A 21,741-nucleotide genomic window follows, 5' to 3' on the forward strand; every position below is an offset into this window, starting at 1 on the left:
GTAACTCAATTCTGACCCTTTAAAGAGACTGTTGCTTACACAATTACCACTCCTTCCTTTTAATAGCAATCAGACTTTCCTTGAGGATATTACATACAACTACCACCTAAATATAAGTGGTTTGCTAAGCATATGCCAACAGACAAGAACAGACACCCAGCAGTGGGCCTACAGAAGCATAACTCTGCACTCTTATTTAAGAGTGCTATACATCAACTTTGTGTTTGGTTTTTATTCAGCTAGGAACACAAATATTCATTCTAAATGTACTTGCTTAGGGTAGAAAATGAGCAAAAGCATTGATTTCCAAAAGCTTGGGGTTTTTTTAAAATGATTAAGTTTCGGGGTAAGAAAGTTTTTCTGTTTGTTTATTTTGTTTTGTTTGGTTTCTGCCATTTTATGAAGCCTTATACACACCAACTGAGATTAGTGGTTAAATTCAGAAATGTCAATCTGGCTGTATTTAATGCCTGTTATTTAACTGAAGAAGTTTAGACAGAATTTTACTTTTATACTGAGTAACTCTGCAAAATCAGTTATTTTAAAATTGTGTCTTGCACAGATCGGCCTCTCTTGAAATAAAATACGGATTATTAGATTCATCTCCTCAACTCAAGTCTCGACAAGGTCTTAAATTAAAAATAACAAATCATTATCACCTAACACCTATTAAAATGGCTTTTATCAAAAAGACAAGAAATAACAAGTGCTGGCAAGGATGTGGAGAAAAGAGAATCCTGTACACAGTTGGTGGGAATGTAAATTGGTGCAGCCTCTATAGAAAACAATATGGCAGTTTCTCCAAAAATTAAAAATATAGCTACCATATGATCCAGCAATCCCACTCTGAGTATATATTCAAAAGAAAGGAAATAAATATCTTAAAGAAATAGCTACATTGCCTTGTTCACTGCAACATTACTCACAACAACCAAGATATGGAAATAAGCTAAGTGTCCATTGACAGATGAATGGATAATGAAGATGTGGTATACAACACACACACACACACACACACACACATACACACACACACACGGGAATCTTATTCAGCAAAGAAGGAAATCCTGCCATTTGTAAAATCACAGATGAACCAAAGGACATTATGCTAAGTGAAAGAAGCTAGAGAAAGACAAATACTGTATGATCTCTGTGTATGTGGCAACTAAAACAAAACAAAACAAAATGTCAAACTCATAGAAATAGAGAATAGAATTGTGATTAGCAGGGACTGAGGGATGGAGGAAATGGGGAGATAATGGTCAAAGGGTACAAGTCTTCAGTTATAAGAAGAACACATTCTGGGGATTTAATGAAGAGTATGGTGACTATAGCTAATAAGACTGTACTTAGATCTTAAACATTTGCACCACAAAAAATAAGAAGTGGTAACTATGTGAAGTGATGGATATGTTAATTAACCTGATTGTGGCAACCATTTCATAACATATATGTATATCAAATTATCATGTTGTATACTTTAAATATATGCACTTTTATTTGCCAGTTAAAATTCAATAAAGCTGAAGAAAAATTAACAAAGCATTTTTAAAGAAAACATTGATTTTAAAATAACTGGAAGTTTGGGGCACCTGGGTGGCTCAGTTGGTTAAGCCTCTGCCTTCAGCTCAGGTCATGATCCCAGGGTCCTGGGATCAAGTCCCACATTGGGCTCTCTGCTCAGCAGGGAGACTGCTTCTCCACCCCTCTCCCCCCGCCTGCTTCTCTGCCTACTTGTGATCTCCGTCACATAAATAAATAAAATCTTAAAAAAATAAAATAAAATAAAATAACTGGAAGTTTCTTTTATAACATATTTCATGCTTTTCAACAAGTTAGGGATTTAAATTATTAAATGGAGTGAGTATTAGGCAGTTATCAAATACTCCATCATCTATTTACCTCTTAAACTTCTAAAAGTTACCTATACTCATATGAAAAAGTTAAACAGTAATTCCAAAATATGAACTCTGTGTTGCAATTCAGTTTACACTACTAACATGTTTTAATTCATAAAGTATAGCAGTTAATATAATCCAAATCTATGTAATCATTAAAACGAGTATTTTGAGTAGTTTGTGTAGAGCCACATGCTTCATGAAGAACCAAAACACAATTATTTAAATAACAGTTCAAGCAGAATCTTCTTTATCTTACAACCAAATTCAATGCTGGAGGGGAGGGTGGTGGGAAGGATGGGCTGACTGGGTGATGGACACTGGGGAGGGTATGTGCTCTGGTGAGAAAAAAAAAAAATACAATACAAAAACAAGAATGCAGCAAAGCAAACAAACAAAAAATGTCAAGAAAACTAATATTCTTTAATAATTTGATGAGCCCTTTATATGATTGGTTCCATATTTGGAACTTTATACATATTTGATTCCATCATTAAAAGATGTCCATAAGTTCCCTTCCTTTTTCCCACACTCTTCATGTGCTTCTTAATGTGTCGCTTAATGAGGCATTAACCAACCAAAGTGACTTAACCTATAAAATGTGTCCTTTAAATAACATCAAATCCAATGAATAGCTTATATGTACAGGAATACGTTTCCTTCCCTGAAAATCTCATTCACGCCCACACTGTCCACATCCAAATCTGTATCTCCAACTTCTTTCTCCCAAGCCCTAAACAAACATTTCCAGCTGCCTGCTTGACATTTCCATCTAGATGTTTTTCCTGGAACTTCAAATACAATGCATTTTAAAAGCAAACTTATCCCTGTCTGTCCTTGGATCTTCACACTGTTCTCTGGCTTGTTTTTGGAAGTAACTCTACCACAATCGCACAAGTGGACAATTTCCGGTTTATATTTAAATTCTCCACTGTTACTGGAGACTGTGTGGATACAGGTAAATGGTCAAACATTTTAAATGAAACCTCATTTCCTCTTATATTTATCCCCTACTTTTTTTTTTTATTTAATTTTATTTTTTCAGCGCTCTAAGATTCACTGTTTACAAAGCACCACGCCCAGTGCTCCATGCAATATGTGTCCTCCTTAATACCCACTATCAGGCTCACCCAACCCCTATCCTCCTCCCCTCCAAAACCCTCAGATTGATTCTCAGTGTCCACAGTCTCTCATGGTTTGTCTCCACCTCAGATTTCTCCCAATTCACTTTTCCTTTCCTTCTAATGTCCTCCATGTTATTCCTTATGCTCCACAAGTAAGTGAAACCATATGATAATTGACTTTCTCTGCTTGACTTATCCCCTACTTTTTATTCCTAGTGTCATCATCTTAACTTAGGGTCCTAAATTGTGCGTATCTCTCACACTATTTACAGACTCCTCTAACAGATAGCTCATTCTCTGGAGCAGAGATAGGCTGGTGTTTCTCTCCCATTCAAGTCCATTGTTTGCAGCGATACCAAATGAATCTTCCTAACATGGCATTGAATGGATCCCCCAAATTAAGTACTCCATGGCACAGGGCCATTCAGCAACCTGTTCCTTTCTCTTTCCAACACTGCCAAGTATCTCTACTCCAGCCAACACAGACTGCTCACCATTTAACAACTATCTCCCATACTCATCTCCTATGAGATTTTACTGGAAAGATTTCATGGGCTTATAATTCCTCTTTTAATACTTCAAATTCTTCAAATCCTAATAATGCTTTAAGAATCAGCTCTTGGGCTACGCAGCAATGCTTGATATAGTACTCCATGTAACTCACAGGCAACAGGGATTGAATTATGTACCAAAATCTTTAATTGCAATAAGAAAATATCTCTTAACTCCAGGCCCTACATGGAGAGGTGGTGTGATGTTTGATTGTGAGAAACAATCAGAAAGGCAAATCCTTTGAGTAATGAAGTCAAGTCTCCCAGGTAGAAATCTAATCAGAAGTTATTCTTATTTTCTCCTAACATCAGGGAGGCTGGGGGAAAAAAAAAAAAAAATTCCTCCCGTTGCAGCTGCAGTAAACATTTTTTTTTTTTTTTTCTGGAGGCATTTACATGCATTTTGAAGAGCACATAAAGAACTGTCTCTCCAGCATCGTGCAATTATGTGTGATAACAAATAGACACAGAAATAGCTAGTGCAGGAGAAGTTGATGTGTCCTGGAGACCGAACATTAACCAATTGCATACAAATAAACTAAAAATTTTTTTCAATTAGTGTAGCACTCTGCTCTACAAGAAAGAGAGCAGCACAACATGAAAAAGCCTGATTCAGCTTGAGATGCAGCAAGAAACTAAAGGATGATGCAGAATCAGGACAAATATATTATTCTAGAACTCCTACCTAAAAGATTTTACTGATAACCTAATGGCAAGGGATTGGTAAACCAGTCTGATGTTATAGAAATGTATATTATTTCCAATTACTCTGTATTAATGTGCAAAAAAAAAAAAAAAAGCTGTGAACATATGGGCAAATTCCTCAATTTTAGGTCTCAAACTCTAAAGCAGGATCTCATCTTTTCTTGTTTTCCTCATGATGTGGCCAACTGTAAAATTTCTTATTCGACAATCTAACATTTCTATACTGAAGATTTGTGAAATTCTAAAGTAAAACAAGTTTTACAATGTTTTTTTTTTTTTTTTATTTTAACTATGCAGAACACTGAGTATTTTCAAGGAGATGAAAGCACATTTACCACTGGTTTAAAAGATATTAGCAAAAGGATTTTTAAAATGAATTTCAGGTCCCTGGTCTTATATCACTAATTACAATTTTATGGACAGTCATGGTATCAGAGAGCCAGGTGCCATTTTGAATTTGGTTTTCTAGATGGCACATTCTTTTCTGACCTTGTTTTCTGCCTCAGAAATGACATTAACTTGATAAAACGACATTGGATAAAAGAAGGCACAAGCAGGCATGACAGTCACATCCTTGGTGCCTTAAACTTGGAGAGTTTCCAGTATTTCTATAGGTTTACTACAGAGCATTCAGGGCCTTGGTACTTAAATACTCAAACAGTCAACAGCTGTCAGGCTGCCAACAAACTGTCTTTTTGGTAGCAGCTGGGTCTGCTGTCACTAGCTTCTTTCACACAATTGTAGTAAACCAATAGCAAGTGTCGATGTTTCCCCTCCACCACCGGGCTATTAACAGATCACTGCAGGGGACAAAAGAATGGGAGGGAATGTTCCTTTATTAGACAACTGAAGAAAGCAGGGAGAGTGAAAAATTAAAAGGTATGTTTTATTAACTGCATTAGAAAATTATAACTGATATACATACTTGAGAGTGATGTAGTTCCTAATTCTCTTGTTTAGGTTTTACCACATGCTCACAGATAGAAATGAAGTATGAATAATCAAATGCCTAAATTATGTATCACAGGTAAATTGCTATCTTTGCGACCACAACCAATTTAAGCTCCATCTCCTCTGTCTCCCTTCTCTTCATTTAGAATATGGACCCAACTTCTCCAAAACATTAGCAGCTCTTGGAATTTAAAGAAGGTCAATAGGTTTTTTTTTTTTTTAATTAATTAAATTTATTTATCTTCAGCATAGGTTTTAAGAGATCTCTGAGATTCAATAATAAAAATGATAAATAAGATAACTGACTTTCTTTCTGTGTGACATTTATTACCAGCTTACCCTCCTATTTTGATTCCCTTTTACCTTTCTCCATTTTTCCTCTTCTATCCTAAATAGAACATGGAGCTACATTTGATAGATGAAGCAGGTTGGAAAGGAGGAGATTAGAATAATGTGTACCAGGGAGACAACCAAGTAATAAGGACAATTCTCCATTTTTAAGACCTAAAAATAGTCTTGACATCCAAATTCACACTTTGGCAACTAACTATAAACACACATGGAAAAAGCAAAAGGAAACAATCTTCAGTGGCTCACAAACTATCCTCAGATTCCCCTACAAAATGGCGGCAGACACAATTATTCCTTGATTTCTCCTACCTCCTTCTTAATTCTATCTCTTTCCAGTTCTAGACTATGTTTTATTATGCTTTCCAAAATTCCCAATACTGTCTAAGACAAACTCATTTAAAAGGACCCAAACCCAATAATAACTCCCTCTACTCCTGGTCACTAAGCAAAATTTAGACACTTAGTTGATCTCAGCTGACTGAGTTGAGATCCAACTAAAACAACTGATGTTAATGTCATTCAGAGAGAAGGACCACAGACTTGATCGGGAAGGTGGAGGTAGAAGGGGCACTGGACTGGACTCTTTACCAAGACCAAATCTATATCAAAGACCTCTGACAGAAGAACATGTTGTTATGCTGCCTGAAATCAGGGTTAAAATCAAATACTTTCCTGCACTGCATGCGAACTAGTGCCTAAACAGGTGGTATATGAGACATTGTCACTCTGTTACGATAGGCAAATGCCAGGAGAGATTATTCTGGTGGAAATAATCAGCCAGGGAATACCCAAGAGTGCTTATGGCATTTCTAAATGAAATATTCACACAGAGCTTAGACTTTAGCAGAAAATAAAAACCAGGTAAATCATACCAGAGGGAACAGTCAGAACAAAACTTAAAGCAAAATATTTTCTAACATCTGCAGTCAAGTGCTCTGCTGGAAAATGTGAAAGATGGATTCCCTCTGGTAGCAAATGAGAAATTCAGTGGAAGTATTTACAACATTCTGTATATATTCATTGGAACATATGGCTCAATGAATTATTCTACATGATAAATCTCCACTGAGGCAGCCTGCTACCCACTCAGGCCCTGAACCTTCTGAAAGTGGCAAAACCTCCTGCCAAGCAGTGTCATTTGGAAGAACAGAGGGTAAGAGAAAATAATTGCATGCAGCATTGGTTATTTGAGAGTTTTTCTATGATCTATATAAAGCAAAGGAAGATGATTCTGTTTGACTTTATCTAAGAGTTCTTTGAGGTGGGGTGCGGACAGAGTCTATTTTTTTCCTAATCAGTGACTGCAGGGAAAACAGGTAGTATTTAGTAGGCAGACTCTGTTTACCAGACATAGTCCAATCTGCTTCCATCTCTCTGGATTTGGAGCATTCTGGACCTCTTCCAACACATTCTTGGCTCTCTGGCCTGATTATCCCAAGTTGTGTTAATGAACAAGATGCACTGATTTACATTGGGGAAACAATCGTTCAATGAGAAGCTCCTTTGTGGGTGAATTTCTATACATGACTTGGGAAGATGATGTTCTCCACTGAATTACATCAGAGCAAGGGATTTGCAGAAACTAGATGTGGTCTCTGAAAGAGATACTGTACAATTTCAATGGGGCTAAAGTGGAAATCAGATGTACTCAGAATCCAAGGCCAAATTTTAGAGAACTAATGTCTTTATAGTTTTATTATCTGTAAGGAGGTCTCATCTACTCCTCACCAAACTATGTGAAGTAAGTGGTATCACTATGCCTATTTCACAGCTCAGAGACAAATGCCCATCCTGAGCAGGAGCTTCACTTAGTCCTGTTTCTCTGTCTCAATTTTATACATAGAGTGGACACTTGGTTATGAAAGACTTAAAGTACTACACATGTTTCAGTGTTTGCAAAAGCTACCTCTAGATATGTGGAGTTCCCAAAGAGTTACCACGAGGACAACCGTGGAAAAATTGTAAAATTATACATTCACATCTACTTATTAACTGTTGAATCTATTTAAAAGAGAGGGAGGTCAAAAACTCTACCTTCAAATATAAACAAAGACATTAGAGTAGGAAGTGAGTGTACCTATTGATTATATTTGCAAAACTGTTCTTTACTCATTAGGAAACCTTAATATAAATGAAAAAATAATAATTCTGAGAGTCATGCTGTGTTCTAAAGAATGGCAAATTCATTTTTTAAATTGTTAGATTTTCAAGAAGTCTAAATTTTGCCTAGGTAACATGATTAGAAAAGTTTGACAATAAGGCCTAAGTAATAATCTGGCAACAACCAATTCAAACTTCTAAAGAGTAAAGTACAATGTGTCAGCCCCTCCAAACTATTCTCTCCTCACTAACACTATTAAGGATCAGAATTAGCCAGACGATTATCATTTTACAACACTAATGTCATCCTTGCAGTTGACAGTTTAACCAATACTGTCATCAATTTACATGGGTGATTCTGAGTGACAAGTGTGTACAGATGTGTGCTACATTTTATGTGACTGCAATAAATTCAATCTGCAATTTTTGCAATGGCTGGTCACAGGTCATGGCATGCATTATTACTTGAAGTCTTTAGATGGCTTCCACTCCCATGCAGCATCCTGTTTATGAAAAAACTAGAGTAGACCCATGGGGATTGGCTCCAGATGAGCTTAGGTTTGTCTTGATGACCTAAACTCATTAACAAAGATATCAGTTCTGAAAATTTAGATATGTAGCTCAAGAGGAATGAGCTGGTTTGGGGCTTTGTTGTTGTTGTTTTTGTTGTTGTTGTTGTTGTTTTTGTTGTTGTTGTTTTGTTTGTTTTATAAACATATATTTTTATCCCCAGGGGTACAGGTCTGTGAATCACCAGGTTTACACACTTCACAGCACTCACCAAAGCACATACCCTCCCCAATGTCCATAATCCCACCCCCTTCTCCCAAACCCCCTCCCCCCAGCAATCCTCAGTTTGTTTTGTGAGATTAAGAGTCACTTATGGTTTGTCTCCCTCCCAATCCCATCTTGTTTCATTGATTCTTCTCCTACCCACTTAAGCCCCCATGTTGCATCACCACTTCCTCATATCAGGGAGATCATATGATAGTTGTCTTTCTCTGCTTGACTTATTTCGCTAAGCATGATACGCTCTAGTTCCATCCATGTTGTTGCAAATGGCAAGATTTCATTTCTTTTGATGGCTGCATAGTATTCCATTGTGTATATATACCACATCTTCTTGATCCATTCATCTGTTGATGGACATCTAGGTTCTTTCCACAGTTTGGCTATTGTGGACATTGCTGCTATAAACATTCAGGTGCACGTGCCCCTTTGCATCACTACGTTTGTATCTTTAGGGTAAATACCCAATAGTGCAATTGCTGGGTCATAGGGCAGTTCTATTTTCAACATTTTGAGGTTTGTTTTTTTTTTTTAAGATTTTATTTTATTTATTTGACAGAGAAAAAGACAGTGAGAGGGAACATAGCAGGGGGAACAGGAGAGGGAAAATGGAACATAGCAGGGGGGACAGGAGAGGGAAAGCCAACTCCCCACTGAGCAGGGAGCCTGATGTAGGGCTCACTTCCAGGACCCTGGGATCAGGATGGAGCTGAAGGCAGTGGATTAATGACTGAACCATCCAGGTGCCCTGAATGAGCTGTTTTTTAAGAATCATCCTGAAAATACAATCTAAATAAAGGAGCATGGCAAATTATCAAAAGAAATCAGTGTAGCTATAGATAGAGCAATGCAGTGAATTTGTAAAGGATGTATTTTAAAAAATGGAAGGAAACTCTCATAGCCAGAAACAGACCAAACACATTATCACAAACCTGGGAGGAAAAGATTAAGAATAATATAATTAAGATTGCAAAAGTCCTACACTGAGACTTTAAAATAAAATGTTAAAAATTCTAAAATGACTTTATAAAATATATTGCTTGTGAGGACATAATTTTAAGATACATAGGCCTTATTTTAATCCTGGCTTTTGTTGCTTCTTTAGCTGTGTGCCCCTGGAAAATTTACCTAATATTACTAATTTATGGCTTCTGCACTTTGTTTTGTTTTGTTTTGTTTTTACAATTTATTTATGTACTTCAGAGAGAGAGTGGGGAAAAGGGCAGAGAGAAAGAGAGAGAGAATTCTCAAGCAGACTCCCTGCTGAACGTGTAGTCCAGTGAGGGACACTATCCCAGGATCCTGAGATAATGACCTGATCCAAAAGTGACAGTCAGGTGTTTAAAGGACTAAGCTAGCTAGGCACCCCTAGTTTCTGCATTTGCAAAATGAAAATAATAATACTTCTACGTTGTTTTTTTAAGGACTGAATAAAATAACATAAATAAAACACTTAGCCCCATATCCACTATGTAGTTAGCACATAATGAACATTTGTTTCATTTAAGTGCTTGGAAAAAGAGATGGTATAGCCTCAGAGTAGGAGATACATGATACAATGATAACCACAGGAAGAGAGAAAGCAAAGCAATTCAATTTCCATTTTGTTTCCACTTCTTTAATAAGAAGAATCATCCTCAAACTGGAAATGATAGAAGAGACTTTGTTACCAGGGGACAGAGTTTAAAGTAGAAAAGGAGCCGTGCCTAGGTGGCTCGGTCATTTAAATGTCTGCCTTCAGCTTAGGTCATGATCCCAGGGTCCTGGGATTGAGCCCTGCATTGGGCACCCTACTCTGCAGGGTGGTGGGTGAGGGAGTGTGCTTCTCTCTGTTCCTATGCCCCTCCCCCTGCTCATGCTCTCTCTTTCTCTCAGATAAATAAAATCTTAAAAAAATAATAAAATAAATTAGGCAAGGAAATGGTAAGAGAAACCCAAGTTGCTTTAAATTACCTTTAAATCTAGGGCGCCTGGGTGGTTCAGTGGGTTAAAGCCTCTGCCTTTGACTCAGGTCATGATCCCAGGGTCCTGGGATCGAGTCCCGCGTCAGGCTCTCTGCTCCGCGGGGAGCCTGCTTCCTCCTCTCTCTCTCTCTTTCTCTGCCTGCCTCTCTGCCTACTTGTGATTTCTCTCTGTCAAATAAATAAAATCTTTCAAAATAAATAAAAAAATTTACCTTTAAATCTCAAGCACAAATGAAACCTATGCAAGGGCAGTGAAAGAACATCCATGTGCAATTGTGGAGTGGCTATTGGCAAATATCTAGACAATAAGATAAGACTCAGAAAAACTAAACATAGTCAAAAATCTCTCCAATTTTCAAAAGTGAGAGAAAGCAGACTTTGGAAATTATAGCATGTTGTGCTGTATCAGTCTTTGCCACCATCTCCCTGCTCTGTGCTCTGGCTTTTTGTTTACTCTTCTCCTCAAGGGAGAACTCAGCAATGAATCCATCAGGGTCAGGCTTCCTCCCAGAACCAATCTTGTTGAGACAAGATGTTATGTACTGAATGTTTGTGTCCCCCAAATTTCATATATGGAAATCTTAGCAACCAATGTGAATGTATTAGAAGATGAAGCCTTTAGGAAATAATTGGGTTATGAGGGTAGAGCCCTCATGAATGGGATTAGTGCCCTTATAAGAAGAGACAGAAGAGCTTGCTCTATATCTGCTCTCCACCATGTGAGGATACAAGAAGACAGTCACCAGACACCAGATCTATTGGCACCTTAAACTTGTACTTCCCAGCCTCTAGAACAGAAGGAATAACTCTTTGTTGTTTAAGCCCCCAACCCATAAGAATTTCTTATAGAAGCTCAAGCTAAGATACAAAATGGATGTTAATCTTTTCTACAGGTGAGAATTAGAATTGAGTCCTTTATGTAGTTCTAACACTCATGACCCTCTTTGCTAAGTGTCCTGTTCCCTACTACCCTCGATGCTTCCTTTCATTCATCTCTGCAAAATTTTAAAAACAAACTTTAAAATGGGTGTTTTGTGGGCATTTTTTCAAATTAAACTAATTATTTGCAGCAACATTGGCTTCACTAAGAACAAATCATGCCAATTTCATCTCCTTTGCAATAGAATTCTTACATTTGTAAAGAATAATCTACATGAAGCAGATGAATTCCAGAAAGAAATAGGATCAGTTTTTCTACGATTTTCTAGGAGAATTGGAGGCTGGATTATAGTAGAATCCAGGGGGTTCATAGTTACACAAACTATATATAAACAGTAAATTAGTATATTGATATCAGCCTCAAGGTAAAGTGCCAACTAAGACATATACTTCACCCCGTCCTTTCTAATTTTTATCAGTGATTTGATTAAGTCACAGAAGGCATTTTTACTAAATGGATAGGCATTTTTATTAACCCTATAGGTGATTCTAACTTAAGGGATATATCCATTTATTGACAATAATTGACAACAATTTGATTAAAAATTTTGTTGAGTTAGAAAAGTAGATTGTATCTAACAATATGCAACTTGACAGAAATAAATGTAAGGACTGACAAATGGCTCAAAAATTCAACGTTACAATTTCAGAATGAGAGAGACATACTATAAGAGTAGTTCTTATTTTATAAAATGCCTGTCATAAAATGAAAATGAGATATGGCTGCTAAAATGTAATACATTGAGTAATAGATAGATATCAATATTAAAAAAAAAAGTACTGTGAATTTTTCTCTCCAAATTCAGAATACTGCATTTTGTCCTGGGCTCTACATTTTTAAAAGATATGACAGGCTGGAATTATCAAGAGGATATCAACAAAAATAATGAAGGGTCTACAAGTTATGTCATTTGAGGATTTTTAGAATTAGCAAAAACTGGAAATGTAAAGGTGTAACAGGAACTTAAAAGCTGTATTCAAATATTTGAAAGATTTCTGAAGAAAGATTAGAATGAACTGCATCGTAACTCTAAATGTCAAAACTAGGACTAAAACTCTAATAGGAAGACAAATTTTAGTCCAGGGCAAATTCCAAGTAAATAAAATTGTAATGGTCTTGCAGGAAAGTAAGCTCCTCATCACTGAGATGTTCCAACTATGGGTTGAAATGACCATCAACACTCATTCAAGCACTATGGAAGAAGCTACACAGTGGGACTTCTAAAGCTCCTATCTATCCCAAACCCAAAGGACCATCATCATTTCCTTTCAAGAAAGATTTTTGAGTGCGTTTGTTCCCAATGTTTGATTGCACCTAGACAGTTTTCTTTTAAATTGATTTCCTTTCTCTAATAACCAAAGAGAAGGTGTATGTTTAGAATTAAAAGAGACCTTTGTGGAATTATCAATAGGTTTTTATAAATACTAGCCCATCTTTGCAGATACCTCAAAGAATGGAGCAGTTGATCATTCATCAGCTGCGACCTCTGGACTAATTTCTTTACTTGGAGAAAAATTGAAGTTCCACCCCATCACACTTATGCTTGCTTGACTTCACAACTGCAATACGCCCCTCTAGAGAGAGGTTCATTGTTGGTGTCATAAGCATCGATCGATTGTACCTAAGCTGCTCTCACAGTGATTACACCGTCCCTCACTCCCCTTAAGTTTCACGGCCCAGAGCATGCCCAGGGCTCACTGCAAGCAGACTCATTCTGATCAATGCACCACTAGCATACAGCATGTATTCATAGAGTCAAAGGCAGTCAGGGTCCCAGGGTACTCCAACGGTAGACAGAATTTCAGCTTTATTAGGTAACTGTCAAATTTGCCTTGGTGTCTCTTAAAATTTTAAATCAGTAGAAAATATAAGTGCAGAAAAGCCATGATAAGTTAACTTAGCAATCTGTTGTAATAAACATATGCGCTATGAACATACATTATGGAAATCAGATGGAGAGCCCAGAGAGCGATAATAGAGTAGGAAATGTGAGCATAGTGAGATCGTAAAATTCATAAGTGTTCTATATCAGAGTTTTTCTTTTTAAAGAGCCTGGTTAAGATTTTTGCTTAATATATTTGAGGAGCAACCCACCCTTCTATTTACCACAATGCACTATTCATTCAAAGGGTACAATCATCCAAAGACAGTTTTAAACCCAAGATATCATATACACAAAGAAAGTAAAGAATGGAGGTATTAAATTACAGTGTGGAAGACTATATATAAATAAATAAATATATATATATGTCTCTGTTTATCATTTATTGTCTCTATTGAGATCCAGACATGAACTTTATGGTCTGACTTTCTCTATCTCTGTATACAAGTCCCACTTGTGTGTGCATTCCAAGATATCTTTCTTTAGTCATGAGTTCGAAAAGAGAAGAGCCCACACATACAAGCTTCCTTTTGTAAAGTCTCAATTTAGGGGGCAGGGTCGGGGCGGGGAGCATTATATTAAAAGCTGGTTGAAATACTCTTTAAGTAAAGAAATATGTTGCTTAGGGAATAATAGCCTTAAAAGGCCATTTTATATAGGAGCAGATAATTTCCTTGGCATGACTAAAATAGATGTCAATAGAAACAAAGAAAACCCTGCAAAATAAAGAAAGGGAAAAATTGAGTTTCCACTAGTTTCCACCTATAAAGAAAAGGGCAACAGCAGTTCTAGGAACCTGGAAAAACAGAGGGAATGTGAGAAGCAGGGAAGAAGGCCCAGCAAAATGGCAAGAGACGGACATGAAGAGGAGAAAGAACCAGTGGGAAGTTTCTTGTGGTGGTGTGCCCATGTATCTAAACAGGCGGAAGTTAATGATCAGAATAAATTGTCTCTCTTGTGCTTTAATGAAACATGTGGCCTCCTTCCAAAATGACCCCTTCAGCAAAAGTCTATTCACACAATTGTCTTTTGTAAATTTCAAGATGAAAATTGTGGAATAGGAACTATATTGTCCACTTGGATCAACTCAGAACAGATAGATGGAAATGGAAAAGATTATAAATGAAGAAGATCAATGCTGAATTCATCAGATTCAACAAATTGGAATAAGAAGTGATTAGAAGAAGTGGATTTGGTCTGAGACTCTTTGGAAATATTGATTAGTATTCTATAGACGAAGTTGAGATGGATAAGGAATTGAATCATTTTCATTTAAACATTACACAATAGAATGACCTAAATAGGCTGGAAAACTTGGAAACAGAGTGGCAGCTAAATTCTGGATTAAACAGACAAAAATTGAGTTAAAATATGACTTTTGGTGATATTAAAGTGGAACAGCTGATCCAGCCCTGCCTCTTAGAGATTCTTTAAGGTCTGGCATGGGTAGGAAATGAGGTTAGGGCAAGCTGAATGGAAAAGACTCTGGGTCCCTTTCCCTACTTCAACCAAAGGTCTGATTTTGCATGGTTTCCTAACTGAGATTCCACATTATATTTAAGTTTTAATAAGGGTCTTTATATTAATATATAATATAAATAAATATAATTAAGGTTTCGATACCAAGACTGAAAATATCTAAACATTGGCTGAATCAGACTAAGCAGCACTTAGAATTTGTGATATAATGTGTAATTCTCCAAAGATAAGCAAAATAGAGGGGAAGGATGGCAAATGAGAAGAGTGAGCTGGTGGCCAGTTATGACTGGTTTGCCTCTTCTTCCTGAACACACATCTACCGTTCCAGCCTCTCTTATAATACTGTGACCGTGTGACTGAGTCCTTACAAAATATGAGTGGAAGTAAACTTCACACTCCCAGCCCATTTAAGCCATCCATATTCTTTTCCCTCCTAACTGCTGGGTGTTAATAACCAGGACAACCTTAAAGCTTCAAGTTGAAAATGGCAGGCTTTTAGCCTGAATCTTGGAATGACTGTATAAAAAAATGCACTTCAGCAAACTAGAACTACTTTTAATTTTGTAAGCCATTAAAACATCTTAGGATTCATTTGTCACAGCAGGTGATGTTACCTTGACTAGTACAAACATGTGAACTCTGAACCTACTCTTTTTTCCTCTTTAACCAGTTACCAAATCTTTTTAGAATGTTTCATTAACCACATCAATTAATGTTTCTCAAGAACTGATAGAGTTGATAGTGAAATTGGCATTTATCTATACCAAACCTTAAAATGCTATTTCATTTAGGGTCCATAGAGAAATTCATAAATGCTACCAATTTATCAAAATATACTTTCTGACAAGACTCCTACATAACATTCATAAGGTATTACAGGACACTTGAGAATTATCTACTTTCAAAATTTTTCAGCTATATTTTCTAGCCAATTATTTACTATTGATCCAAGCAGTTTAAAGAAGGTTGAATGATGATGAGCCCTATCCAATAACAGTTTGGTGCCTTAGCAATTATGAAACACTAAGCAACTTGAAAAGTGTTGGTAAATCACCGTTCTTCTTTTGCTGTTGAAGATAGAGCAGAGCAAAATGTTATGCTGGATATTTGGGGTGGTTCAGAAGTTCTATTTTGGAATTTTTTAGTTCCCACTTTCAATCACTACAGCATGCTTATTCTCAGATATCTCTTTCATTTGCAGTAATTCACACTTCTTTAACATGTGAGAACCCTTGCACATAGTCATATATTCTAATTTATATGCTTTTCGTGAGGCACATTCAAAATAAACTATCTATGAAATGGTAGGCGACCTTTTGAATTTTTCTTTGCTAATAAATGGAACCCGACTGAAGGGATTAATTGATACTCTGGGTAACATAACATTCGGCAATTTTTTTTTTCCTAGAGGACTCAGGAGAGAGGAAAGCAGTAAAAATTTAAATATGGCTTGTCCAAAGGAAGCTGCTACAATATATAGTGTTTACCACAAGTATAAAATGCAAAATAATGCTTATACATCAGATTGTCTTTGGTGAGATGGTTATTAAAAACCCATTTGAATGTTTGAAAAACTTTATTTCAAGTTTTATCTAATTCTTTGTTATGTGGTCCCAATAACATAGACACAAAATCGATTAAAAAAAAAAAAGAAAAAGATGTGAAATGATGAAGCAGGTAGATATGGTTTCAAGCTCTAGCTTATACTATAACCTTAACCTGTAACAGCATTTAAATTTTCCTTATGAGGAGGGGGGGTTAAAGAAAGAGGAAGTGACAGACACGAAATTTAACCTCTCCACTTGTCTCAAATTCATACTAATCACTGATTAACTTGACTTCCCTTTCTCAATTTAGTGGAAAAATATATTTTCATTTCTTTTTGTGCTGAAATACAAATAAAATGCTATCTAAATGGATAGCATGTGATCTCACACTGATCTCAGTTCAGACTGATTGTTTCATCTCTTTACTAAAGAAATACACTTAAAAGCAAATTTAGCTTAGAGGAGTCCAGCAATAATGCCTGCCTAATAGAAACAATTTCTTAGTGCCTTCAACAGGCCCTGATAACAAAGTGCATAACAGCTGCAAAAGAAGTAGCCCAACGAGTGTCTTCTGCTGATGGTGATTGATCTGGTCTCATAATGAAGTGAAAGCTTTTTTAGAGCCAAAGCAATTTTTGCCCACATCCTTTATCAGGAGATACCATAATGAATTGTGTTAGTTGCCAGCATTTATTGAAAATTTCATCTTAGAATGTTGGCCAGATGTCATTATACCAGAATTAAGTGCAGCCTGAGAGCCTTGCTCTAATGTACAGAATCTCTTACCATCCCTGCTCTGGAATTGGTTTGGGTCTGCCTCCAAATATTACAGAGAAGTAAAAGAGGATTTAAACTACAATTGATTAAGTGTTTTATGCACATCATGTCTTATTTCTTCTCTTATAAGAAATTTAATTACCTGAATCCTGTAATGCAGTTTCAATATAAGAATGTTAGTCTAATAAGTAAAATAAAAATATTTTTAAACCTTAACTTGATCTCTGGCGTTTCTAAAAATTTAAAAACATTGTAACCTGAAAGCATTACTAAAATAATTTTCAGGTTATTCTGGGTAAAAAAAACTTGAAAGGTATAAGAATTATTTATCATTCCAAATAGTAAATGAGTACTAAAGTCATTGGTACACAGAAAAGCATTTTCACTAAAAAGATTATATCTAATGGATTAGGAAGTCTAATATATTGAAATCATGTGATATATCCTTAAAAACTTTAACGTTATTTCATGTCATCAGACATAATCACTTTCCTTGACTTGATGAATCTTACAGAATTGCTGTCAAGCTATATATGGCTGAGAGATCTGTTTATATGAAACTGATTTGTAGTTTTGCAGCTAAGTAAAAAGATAAATCCATCTGCTGTCTGTCATCTCACCTTTCTTATGAAAGGCTGCAGCATGAAGCCTAGAACATATAAAAAAATCTTTCTTTGGCTGCTTTATTTTCATATATTAGAACCAGAGTTTTCAGCATTTTAGATGGAATGTTCTCTCAACTGTGCTTATAAAAACCATTAATTCTCATTTCTAACATCAGTATATGTAAATTGGCTACATATATTCAGATGCAAAGCAGGTCGCTAGCTTTAGACAAGAGTCATAAAGTGGGAAACATTAGGAGTGAGCACATAGCATGTGGATTCATTTAGCCTGATAACTTAGAATTCCATTTTCTACATAGCAGAAAAGGAAGAGTGAAGTCTTCATCTGAGGTACCTCTAATACATTACGTATATTTCATCTTCAGAGGTGACCATCTAAGTAATCACAAATAATTATATCAAAACTAAGAAAGCTTTCATGTTCAAGTATCAGAAGGAATACGTTTAGACAAATAGAAACTGCCATTTCTAAAGCATTCTCTTTTACCAAACATTGGCCATGTGGATTAAATTATGTGCGTGCAAAAGCTTTTGTTTTTTGCAGAGTCTAGTCAATTAACAATTGTCTTTTGGATTAGATTAAGAAAAATAAAATCTGAAAATTCCAGAAATGTAAAGCATTATCATAGTATTTATAATGAGGGTGGTAGTTATAAAGTTTGTCCTGTGGCCTATATATCCATGCCAGATTATGTCTACACAAGGAATTATGAATTGTCATGGATTCAGCCAGTTCATTAGTTAATTGCATGTTGATTTTCTTTCTGTTCTCTGGTCCAAATAATGTTTGTAGAATTATTACATTGAACTAGGGGAATTTATGATTTATTACTCAGTATTAGTACCTGGATCTGTGAATAGGTGTGTGTCCAATCGGTGTGATGCCAAAAAAAGAAACAAACAAACAAAAAAAAAAAAAACACCTTTTTAAAGTATAACATTTTAAAACAATTTTAATGTACAACTTTCTACTTAATGCTTCCATGCAATGTCAACAAACTAACTCCCTTAGTACCATCCATGAGCACTAGGAGAGTTAAGATTTACAGTTGAATCTTATAGCTCAGAGCATGTTTTGGGGGGAAAAATGCCTCTCTGCTGAGAATAAGATATTTTCTGATACTATGACTTAAGGGAATTGCTATTTGGAGATCTCTACAGGATGTTTCTGCCAGGTAAAGGACAGAGTAGGCTAAGGTGCACACTGGTCTTGGCGTGAAATGTGAGTCTGTCCCCAAAATAATAAACTCCTGGATTTAATACTGTATAAAATACTCTTTCATACAACAAACAACTCTCCTTCTATGGCTTTCCCTAGGGAATGAAACACTATGAAAGAAATAAATTTCCCTCCAACACACACACACACACACACACACACAGGCAGTGTATGTTCTGATGAGTGAACCCACAGACCTATAGACATACGCACAAAAAAAGGAATATTTTTAACAATCCTTCATTATAAGTGAAAAGCTTTACCCTAGAGCACGATAGCATCCTTGTACAATTTGGGCGAATGTTTCTCTGACTGTGGATATGTATTTTTAATAGCAACCACTGCAGTCTACTTGTCTATTCTGAAAGTTCATTACCATTCTTTTTCCTTCCCTATTTAGAGTATCATGTTTCTTGTACTTTTAATTTTGGTATTTCTTAGCACCTATAAAGGGTAGCAGGTGGTCTCTTTTGGAATCCAAATTCTTCTATTCATATGCCAAGTAAATTCAGAGAGCTGTCTTCTCTCCTCTGCAGCCCCTTCTAAAGGGACCTGCTTTCAGTGGTGGAGGTTACTTGATGTCTCTTCTTGTTCAGGCACTAGTGATTCCACTGAACCTGCCTTTGAGACTGTGAATCCAGAAATAAAGATCCTGCTCATGGGGAAATTTTCAAGATGGCCAGCTCATCACCTGTAAGCAATTTGCAGTTTACAAGGACCTTCATTTATTTCTGGATGCCATATGTAATTCAAAGTATAAAATTGAGGCTCTCTGTTTAATTTTACATTATTTGGTATAAAACTAAAGGCCAGAGATGACGTAGTGTTGGCATAAATCCACTTAAAAGAATGCACTATTAGGGCGCCTGGGTGGCTCAGTTGGTTAAGCAACTGCCTTCAGCTCAGGTCATGGTCCCGGAGTCCTGGGATCGAGTCCCGCATCAGGCTCCCTGCTCCATGGGGAGTCTGCCTCTCCCTCTGACCTTCTCGTCTATCATGCTCTCTCTCACTGTCTCTCTCTCAAATAAATAAATAAAATCTTAAAAAAAAAAAAGAATGCACTATTAATCTAATTTTGATCTATCTATTCATATGGGGGGGGGGGGGAATCCCAGTCTAATCTACCTCATATCTACATACTTGTATTTCAGAATATCTTTCTAAAATATCAAATGCAAAGAAAAATTTTTTATAATGATTCCTCATTTATTTCTATAGTGGCCAATATCCTGATGGAATCTATAATATAAGATAGGCTACATTATATTGAAAATTTCTAACTCCAAGATTCTTAGATACTACATCTCTCCTTGGTGATGTCTGAATTCCACCCCTTACTGGCTTAGCCACATTTGACAAAGTTTCATATCTCAGCAGTATTTTCTCATTTGAAAATCCACTTTTTCTGGCTTGATCACCACAAGTTACTAGCTTTTATGAATTATAATTTTATGAATCTATATGAAAATACTAATTCATCAGTGTCTAATTCATCAGCTAAATTCACAGGTCATTTGCAAGCAAGGTCACTGCTAATCCATAGAACATTGCTGTGCAAATCAGGAAAAGTTTGACTCTTTTATGAAAACATATCTCTGTCATGGTTTAGTTAGTAGGAAGCATCTTCACATTGGTTTAAAATAGCTCAGCTCACAGGTCATATTGCTGGTAAGAATGAGCTGCTTCAGAAATCTTTACCCTTAGTCACATGAAGACTAAGTGTTAAGAAACTAGAAATCAGTATAAATATATGTATGTGTGTACATATATGTGTATACATATGTGTGAGTGTGTACATTTATGACAGAATGAGATGGTATACAGGTTTAGATAGAGATGCAATGGGGAAGTTCAATTCATATCAGTCATGGAGACGACCAGGGACAGGTGGTTCAAGCAGAACCAATATGTATGCATTCATACACACACACACACGTAACAAATATGTACATGAATAAACACACAGGAAAACTCATCACTACTTCTAGAAAAATTTGTCGAATCATACTTTCTGGTTTACATCCCAACCATGACATTATTTTTGTATATAAGTCATGGTTTCATTGGAGAGTCAATAACAAAATTTCTTTTCTTCTTTGGTTCTTAAAGATTGAAGGGCCAATTAATGATAGAGGCATTTGTCATAGTGGTAGTGCTATAGAATTTTGGTATTATTTGGTCATGGAGAGTGGTATGCGGAAAAGACATTTGCTCCCTGTGATCAATAGCTTTTATATTCAGTGTAATATTTCTAAACAAAGAGAAATATTACACTGAATATAAAAGCTATTGATTACAGGCAGAAAATACACTTACCAATTACTGCCTTAAAGAAGAAGAATATAAAGTGCTCTCCAGCTGAAGTGGTTACAGCTGGTTGCATACAATAAACCACCACACCGGTGTTCCTCAGCTCACATAGCGTATCAGAGAGGTTCCAGATTCTTCTTAAACAAATGCTTGCATGTTTATTTTTTCTCTTAGCTTAAAATCTGTGGTAGAGTTTCAGCAAAAATAAATAGGAAAACGTGTGGCAGGGATGCCTGCCGAGAGATTGGCTCTCTAAAGAGCCTGCTATGTAATCAGCTAAAGCAGTTAGTGGCTTTTTACAGCTTCAAAGCTGCACTTTTTCAGAGGTTGAGTTTTTCAGTCCGTGTATCCTTCCCATAATTTGTAAGAATTCCAGGGACACTGGAACACTGCTTTGGTAAATGAGAACTTTAAATATCACAGTTGATCTAAGCCACCTTTCAGCTTTACATTCAAATGACCATATTCAAATAGGCCCTCTTAGATTAACAGATTCTGTGGTCTGTTTGCACGCCTTCGATCAACCCA

The sequence above is a fragment of the Mustela lutreola genome, chromosome 1 (genome assembly GCF_030435805.1).
Source record: "Mustela lutreola isolate mMusLut2 chromosome 1, mMusLut2.pri, whole genome shotgun sequence".
NCBI lineage: Eukaryota > Metazoa > Chordata > Mammalia > Carnivora > Mustelidae > Mustela > Mustela lutreola.